Source organism: Rhododendron vialii, chromosome 2a, assembly GCF_030253575.1.
Source record: "Rhododendron vialii isolate Sample 1 chromosome 2a, ASM3025357v1".
Taxonomy (NCBI): domain Eukaryota; kingdom Viridiplantae; phylum Streptophyta; class Magnoliopsida; order Ericales; family Ericaceae; genus Rhododendron; species Rhododendron vialii.
In genome coordinates, this window is record NC_080558.1 from 5,646,302 (window position 1) to 5,655,381 (window position 9,080).

The 9,080-nt window shown below is 38.9% G+C and overlaps 1 long non-coding RNA gene across 1 annotated transcript; it reads left to right on the top strand.

Annotated features, from left to right (window-relative positions):
* Positions 1 to 590: 590 nt before the first annotated feature.
* Positions 591 to 8,717, top strand: LOC131317619 (uncharacterized). The gene is made up of 2 exons (XR_009197351.1): positions 591 to 1,008; positions 8,406 to 8,717. It is a non-coding gene; the product is annotated as an uncharacterized LOC131317619 (long non-coding RNA).
* The last annotated feature ends 363 nt before the right edge of the window (positions 8,718 to 9,080 follow it).

Genomic DNA, 9,080 nt, shown 5'->3' on the forward strand with positions numbered 1-9,080 from the left:
ATCAAGGACTCTATTTCAAAAAGTTATGTTCAACCAAGCCAATTGATATATTCCCTTCGTCGAATTTTCTTTATTTCTTTTTTGATATTCGTGTCAGTTTTCAATTGCTTAGGACAACAGCACCAGATTATGTATATCTTACTTTTTTGGGTAAAGTAGAAAAGCAAGTGTTGAAATAACCCCTACAGCAGCCTAGGGATCAGCTTAGGTATTATACATTTACCAAAAAACCTCGGCACTTTCAGCGAGCCACTGTTGCGAAGGTAAAGAATAAAGAATAATTTCTTTAACCTCTTGCAGTACTTTATCTCCTCTCTCTAAGAGCATGTACTAAAAGATTGACAACGAAAATAATAACTTAAAACTAAAAGATGCATGCATGGATGATCTAGTAAACAAGTGACACGAGATTATAAAAATTTAATAGAGGTGTGCATAACTTGGTCCGGACTCCCTAAGTTATAAAATAGCACAATTCTTTTTCATTATTGAACTTGTCCTTGAATCAGATTGGACACACTTAATTTTGGTTAGCTCGTTAATATGGGTTAGCTACGATTACATAATCATAATTAAGCTCTTGGATTTTGGTGGGAATTCTGTAGGAAGCTTCTCCCACGGCTATAAAAGGACCCTAAGCTTTAGGATTCCACACAACTCATAAATTAACTTACCAAGAGTCCCTAAAACCAAAATCAAATTCCCAAAAAACGAAAACTATTTTCTCTTTGAAGTCTTGTTCTAGCCTTTCCATTCTCCAAAAACAAAAATCCAATCCTTATAAATAGACTAGAAAAATTAAAAAAAAAAAAAACCATTGCTTAAATCCACTTTCCATATTCCGAAACATACTGAAAAACCCTTTCTTCGTAATCCAAGTCGTCGAAGCATTAGTCGAGGAAAGTTCTTTTACGGCAGAATCGTGCTTATCCGCCAAGTTTGTACTTTGAAGGAAATATCCGGGGTTGATCAAAGAAGTTAAATCCTTCGTCTAATTTACAATTTTCGGTAATATTTCTCTTCTTTAAATGCCTTATGCACTTTTAATTTTTATCTCTTATTTACTTATTTCCAGATCCATTTGTTTAATTAAATCATCTTAAAATTTTCAAAATCTCATATTCTTGAAATTGTTCAAATCTCCTCTTAGTGAAGAAATAGCTTAATTTGTGATCAGAAGGAAGCAATTCAGGGTATCTCTGACGTCATAATAAAAATTGGATAGTCAAAACATGCTATCTTATTTTTTTGTTATCCTTTACAGGAATTGCTAATATTAACAATGCGAATCCCCACAATGGTTCATGTATAATCAAAAACTCACTTTTAGTATAGAGAAATAAACAGAGGTGCAAGCAAATGTAAGTGTATGGCTGCATTGATATTGATGGGAGAAGAGAGAAAGAAAGGAAATAGAGAGAGTGTGGTTTTTGTTAAATTTGATTATCCGAAGAAAAAAGATTGCGAGTTAGTTATTCAAAAGCCAAAATTTGATTAGTAGTTAAGGAGTTGCTAAGTTTTGTTATGCCATTGTGAGCAATTTTTTTTTTAACTAACATTGCTAACTTTAGAATTATTTTTATATTGAATATGTTAATATGGATATTCTTACTGATATATTATTTTTAACCAAAATGTGCAAGCTATTCATATCATATCGGTCAAACTATTTCTTCTTACAACTAATTCTATTTTTCCAAGAGGCTTTTTTGGCTTAATGGCATCCGTGGTTCAATTTCTCTAAGGTGTTTATCTAACCAAAATGCTGACTTTGGCCGAGTAAAAAAAAAAATTCATTTCAATTACATCTTTACAGCCATTTTTTGGCCTAAGTTAATTTTATTGGAAATTTTACTACTAATTTTATGCCTATACGTACTAAGGGCATCAACTATTTGGGAGCCTCACAAATTAGATAAACTTTGGAGTCTATACTTAAAGCCGGCCCTAAGTACTATGTCCCAACTGCCGCATCGTAGCATATGTCCAAAGTTGGTCCCAACTGCATATATACCACTTGTCGCTCGTCAGTCCGCGTAGAAATATCACATAGGACTGGCCGGGGAGCGTGAAAATAGAATAATCACCATTAATGCATCATGTGCTTACATGGGATCCGGATCATCTGTGAGGATCATGTGAGGGTTTTAATAAGTAGTTGACAACACATTATTGAAGAGATCCGACGGCTCACATCGGTCCTTTCTTTCACATCCAAACGACGGCATTTTAGGGGATGAAAGTCTAACGGAGAAAAACCCCAGTCATTTCTTCTCCGTTTCGCTCCAAGTCGTCTCTTCTCAATTCATCCAATCCTAGTCTCCCATCAAACAAAGAAAAAACAAGTCAGTCTAATTCAGCCGAAAATTCGTCCAATCCAAAGTTCTTTGCATTTCTGTTTATTGATTCATCACTGTGTAGATTGGAAAAATCCACTAATGTTTTCTGCTTCATAGATTGGAAACAGAAAAAGGAGAAAACAAAAAACCTAACTTTAACTTTGTTAGGATCGACATACACGTACGATTTACGAGTATAAAACAGTAAAGAAATGAACACAAAAATATACACATGGTTCCCCAATATTAGGTACGTCCATGAGAGTGAGAGTGGCTGTTGTTCTTATTATCACAGTATTAAATAGAGTTTACAACTTAAAGTATTTATATCTACTCTAATCTAATCCTAACCTGGTATTTGGTCTGTATCCCAAAAATACCAATGTACGATGCCGTCGCTCCGCTGCGCTTCACTTGTTTTGCTTCGCTTCGTTATCTGCCTTCTTTCTAGAACTCTTTAGTATCTCTTCATACTTAACATATGAGCCACAATTCTAAAATCTCCACCTTGGCGAATATACTATCGCCCTTTCAGATGATAAGCATTACCATTCAGTGGGTTGGGGGGATGCCTCCCTTTTCGTAGCACCTGGAGACATTAACCAAGTCCAAACGATGCTCAAACTTGTCTGCAGTAACTGTCTTTGTCAACATATCAGCCGCATTCTCAAAAGTGTATACCTTTCTCTCACTTTGTAAAACCTCACGTCGATATGCTTGGTTCGAGCATGATACACTTGATGCTTTGCCAAATAAATGGCACTCTGACTGTCACAATGCAACTGAACTCCACCTTGATCTATGTCAAGCTCCTTAACAAACCCTTTTAACCACAATGCTTCCTTAGTAGCCTCAATCACCACCATATACTCAAACTCAATAGTAGATAGAGTCACCTAGAGCTGTAAATGAACCAAATAGCTCGCGAGCTTGGCTCATTAACACTCGGCTCGTTTAGTAAACGAGTCGAGCTCAAGCTCGAGTATTCTGCTCGTTTAGTAAACGAGCCGAGTGGAGTTTGGCTCGTTCGACAAAAGCTTGGCTCGTTAAGGGAGGCTTGACTCGATTAAAAAGGCTCGTTTAGTAAATGACTAAGTTCGGATCGTTAAGGCTCGAGCTCGAATTTTTGGCTCGTTAAGCAAACGGGCCGAGCTCGAGCTCACGGAAGCTCGGCTCGGCTCGGCTCGGCTCGACTCATTTACACCCCTAGAGCCACCAGAAGTTGTACCATGGATCTCCAACTAATAGGCCCACCCATAAGTGTAAACACATAACCAGTTGTAGACCTTCTGTCATCCAAACCCCCAGCATAATCTGCATCCACATACCCCACAACTGAAATCTGATCCTGTTGCCTACCAAACATAATCCCACGATCCAAAATACCTCTCAAGAATCTGAATATCCACTTGATTGCCTTTCAATGCTCTTTCCCTGGATTAGCCATGTACTTGCTGACTGTGCTAATTGCATGTGCCAAATCGGGTCTTGTACAAACCATTGCATACATTAAGTAACCCACGGCACTTGCATAAGGCACCCTTGACATATCCTCAATTTCTTCACTGACACCGGACACTGAGCTGAAGATAATCTGAAATGACTTGCCAATGAAGTGCTGACCGGTTTGACATTATCCATACTAAACCTCTCCAACACTTTCACAACATAATTCTTTTGAGATAACCATAACTTATCAGTTGACCTATGTCTGCGACTCTCCATCCCAAGTATCTTTCTAGCCGCTCCCAAATCGTTCATGTTAAACTCTTTATCCAACAAAGACTTCAACCTGTTTACCTCAACCATACTCCTTACAGTAATCAGCATATCATCCACATAAAAAAGCAAGAAAATATAGGGACCATCACCAAGACTCTTAACATAAACGCAACAATTATACTCACAGCGTGTATACCCAATCCGTATCATGAAAGAGTTAAACCTCTTGTACCATTATCTTGAAAACTGTTTCAACCCATAAAGTGACTTCTTCAACTTACAAACAAGATGCTCAGTCTCTGGCTTTTTGAACCCTTCAAGCTGCTCAATGTATATGACTTCCTCGAAATCACCATGAAGGAATGCCATTTTCACATCCATCTGCTCTATTTCCAGATCATAGCTAGCTACCAATGCCAAAATAACCCTGATTGACGTATGCCTCACCATTAGAGAAAAGACATCATCAAAATCAATCCCCTTCCTATGTGAATACCCCTTTACCACTAACCGAGCCTTGAACTTTTCTCTCTTTTTCTGTTGCTGTCTCTTTCCGTTTGTATACCCACTTACAACTCACTGACTTCTTTTCCTTGGGCAGTTCTTTCAACTCTCAAGTCTTATTCTTATGCAAAGACTTCATTTCCTCCACCATGGCTTCCATCTATCTGTCTCTTTCAGAACTCGTGATAGCATTCTGAAAAGTAGATGGATCTCCACTAGTAGTCAATGCATAAGAAACCAAGTCCTCAAACTCATATCTCACTGGTGGCTTGATAGTATGCTTGATTCTCCCAGCGACCAGACTTTCCTGTTGCTGCTGATCAAGCTATTCATTTGGCTGAGTATCACCTATATCAAAAATTTTCAGCTCAATCTGTATGCGATGCTATCTGTTATTCACTTCCTTTGACTCAGAATTTTGAACCTTTTGATGTACCTTGACCATAGAGTCCTCATCAAATACTGCATCCCTACTGATCACCACCTTCTTTGTCTCTAGATTCCAAAGCTTGTACCTTTTACCTATTTCTCATAGCCAAGAAAGATACACTGTCTGGACTTCGCATCAAGCTTTGACCTCTCATCACTGAGAACATGAACATAAATCGGACACCTAAATATTCTCAACCTTGAGTAGTCAACCTCTTTCTCTGTCTGAATCTCCTCAGGTACTTTCACATCCAATGCAGCACTAGATGACCTGTTTATAACAAAGCATGCCATACTCACTGCTTCTGCCCAAAAAGACTTTGGAAGTCCCGTATTCAATCTCGAACACCGTGCCCTTTCTGCTATGGTTATGTTCATCATTTCTGCCACCTCATTCTGCTGAGGTGTCTTCCGAACTGTAAAGTGTCGCTGAATCCCATGTTCCTCACAAAACTTTAAAAAGGTCCATTCTTGAATTTCTTTCCATTATCAGTCCTGAGGCACTTGATCTTTTTCCCTGTCTGGTTTCCCACTTCAGTTTTCCACACTTCAGACTTGTGTTTCATGAAGTACACCTAAACTTTCATTGAAAAATCATCGATAAAGGTCAAGAAATACAAAGATCCTCCTTTCGAAGCTACCTTCACTGGCCCCCAAACATTTGAATGAACATAGTCAAGAATTCCTTCATTCTGTGAGTTGCATTCCAAAACTGAACCTTATACTATTTTTCCAGAACACAAAACTTGTAGAAATTCAATTTACACGATTTAATCCCTTTTAGCAAATTCCTCTTTGGTAGCTCTAACATCCCATGCTTTCCCATATGTCGCAACCGCATATGCCAAAGCATAGTATCATCAGTATCATCCGTTGTAGTGATAGCAGCTCCACCTACAACTGCACTCTCTACCAACCTGTAAATATTTCCAGGAACCTTGGTACCCTTCAAAATCACCATGGCACCCTTCATTACCCTTATAACTCCACCTTCTGTTTTATATCCACAGCCGTTAGAGTCTAGGGTTCCCAACAAAATCAAAATTTTCCTCAAATCTGAAACATGTCTAACATCCCCCAAAGTTCTCACAACACCATCAAACATTCTGATCTTTATTATGCCTATTCCTATGACTTTATACGATACATCGTTACCCACAAGAACATTACCACAATCCACTGACCTATAGGCGTGGAACCAATCCTTGTTAGGAGACACGTGAAACGAACATTTTGAATCCAGAATCCACGAGTTTGCCATGTCATTCGGACCAACTGAGATCGAAAGTATATCACCATCATCTGATTCCCGCTCCACAACGTATGTAGAAATTGATGATCCATCTTTCCTCTCCCCTACCTTTCTCTTCTTCTTCCAGTCAGTTCCATTTCCCCTCTGCGGACAGTCTTTTTTCATGTGTCCCGATTTAGGATACTTGTCACACTTGAACTCAAACGTGCCCTAGGACTTTTTCATTGCGCTTCGCTCCACTCATTTTGCTCTGCTCCACTCCGGTCCGGCATCTGGCATTCTTTCTAGAACTCCTTAATATCTCTTTATACTTATTAGAAAAAACTAAGTAGAGGAAGAAGAAGATTGCCTCTGCTAAGAAGATCTCCAACTTTAATTTGGAAGTTTTTGGCTAGATGAAAATCAGATCCAGAGAGGAAGAAGAGGCCAGGAACGGACCAAAAGAAAGAAAACAATTTGGGACTTTTGCTGAATATACACATCGTTAAAGTCGACAACTGCTCTACCGTGGAGCACAAATCATGGTAGAACAGAGGAAGAGGTAATGATCGATGTCGGGAGAGAGGGGTTGAGAACAGTTTCTTGTGGAATCGTCGTGAACGGAGAAGAACGGTTGGGTTTTCTCTCCGTTAACTTTTATCCCCTAAAACGGTGTCATTTGGATGGAAAAAAAGGAAGGACTGCTGTGAGCCGTTGGATCTCTTCAATAATGTGTTGTCAGCTCCTTATTAAAACCCTCACACGATCCTCATAGACAAATCCTCACAAAAGATCCGGATCCTCTTACATGAGGCATTGATTCATAATCGTACTGACAGAGCTTATGAACCCACCTCGTTAATAAGGCCCCAATGTGATACATTTGTCTTGGTTTGGCAACACAATTCACACCCGGATGAGTTTTGGCCATGTCACTGTTGGGAGTATTATTTATGAATCGGTTTCGAGATGTCCACATATTATTCCCCGGAGGAGGCCCAAATAATACCCCTCCATTACAGCTACAAAATAACCTTATTCTCTCATTTTATCTCTCATCCAAACAAAGTATTATTTTATCTCTTTTTTTTTTAAAACCTCATTCAAACCAACTAATTTTTTATCTATCTTCCATAAAAGTCACATTAATATATGAGCTCACCCTTCATAAATAATACTCATACTATTTCGTCCTCCCTTCATAAATAATACCAAGTAGATATAAAACTCATCCCGCATCCAATAATCGGACCCCTAGTGTAATGGCGGAGGAGCCTGTCATGGCCATGTGACTATGCGGGGCGCTGAAAAGTCTCTCTATCCTCATCCTCGGAAAAACTATTCGGCGCTCCCGATGCAATTTCTTGAACAATCACTACGATAAATTAAACCAGCTGTATGGAATCAATTTCTTGAACAATCAGTACAAAATTAACTGCAGGTGTTAGCCTGGTGATCAAAGTCTGACTTTAGATATTTGCTCGTACTAGCTGTTTTGATCAATCTATTACGTGCGCCGATTAATATCCGGAGTCCTATCCAGCAATCCAGTAGAAGGAGGCTTAACAAATCAAAGCCGGGCCCGAATAAATTGGCCCTATAGGAGCTGACAGAACATGAGGTTTTGAATCTAAGACTCTAGACCATGGATAACAAATATGACATGGCATGCCGAATGGAAGCATTGGCATGAGAAGCAAGTTCAATCAAAATGTCAAATGTTTATGTATTATTTGGCATTCCATCTCTCAAGTCAAATTTGACATTGATGTCAAAATTTATCTTTTATTACTTTACTCTCAAAAACTTCATGACATAATAAATTTGACATTTTGGTTGAAGTCAGCATCTTGAAGATGCCAAATTCAACATGTCATATTGTCACATAACCTTCAAAAAATATTGGCATCCTCAAATTTGAAGCTCAGGTTGGAGATGCTCTAAAGTCTCAGATACAAAACTTATCATGTTCTATCAGCTTCTATAGGGCTAATTTATTCGGGCCTAGCTCTGATTAATTAAGCCTCCTTCTCCTGGATGGCTCGATAGGACTCCCGAAATTAATTGGCGCCTGGAATATATTGATCAAAACAGCCTTAGAATAATTGAGATATCCAAAAAAAAAAAAAAAACTCTTCAAAATAATCGGAGCTGAATTTTGTTTCTCGTTTTTTGTTTAGGCCATAATGGAGGATTTGGTCAAGACTGCTAGACTCTACTACAGTAAAAGCTCACCAGACATCAAACAAGCAGCACACAATTTTTTCACTTCACTCGACAACAACAACGACGGGAAGGTGAGTCTCCATGAATTTCTATGGTTTATGCGGCAGGAAGGCCACACGAAAATGAGCAATCGCCATTTCGATTACTGAAGTTGGTGCTACTTGAATGTAACGATAATGCCAACTCTATCTTGTACGGGTTAAGAGAAATTGCTTTGATAATTGAACAATAGAGAGCGAAAATCTGAAGGGTGCAATGCTCTTGATGAATTTGATCTCAGTTTCTTTCTTGTTCTTATTGCTGCCATCAGCTATTCTGCTTAGGATGTGATTTCCTGATGATCGGGCTGGATGTGGCAGATGGTGTCTGTACATTTTAGCTTTGTTTCCTTGCTGTTTTTCGTGTGGTCTATGTATACTTTGTGCAGCTTATGTTTTTCACTTTTTCCTTTGTGTTGGCCCCTTCGCAACCTCTTTATCTCTGGGACAGGGCTGGCACACAGGTGAATGTCCGAGGCTTAGGTGCCGACCTAGTTGGGATGTTTGCCTTGGGCGGTTGTGATGCCATTAATTGTTTTGTCTTTGTTCTCGTTATATTTGTTCCTGTTTCGTTCTATTATTAACCAAAAC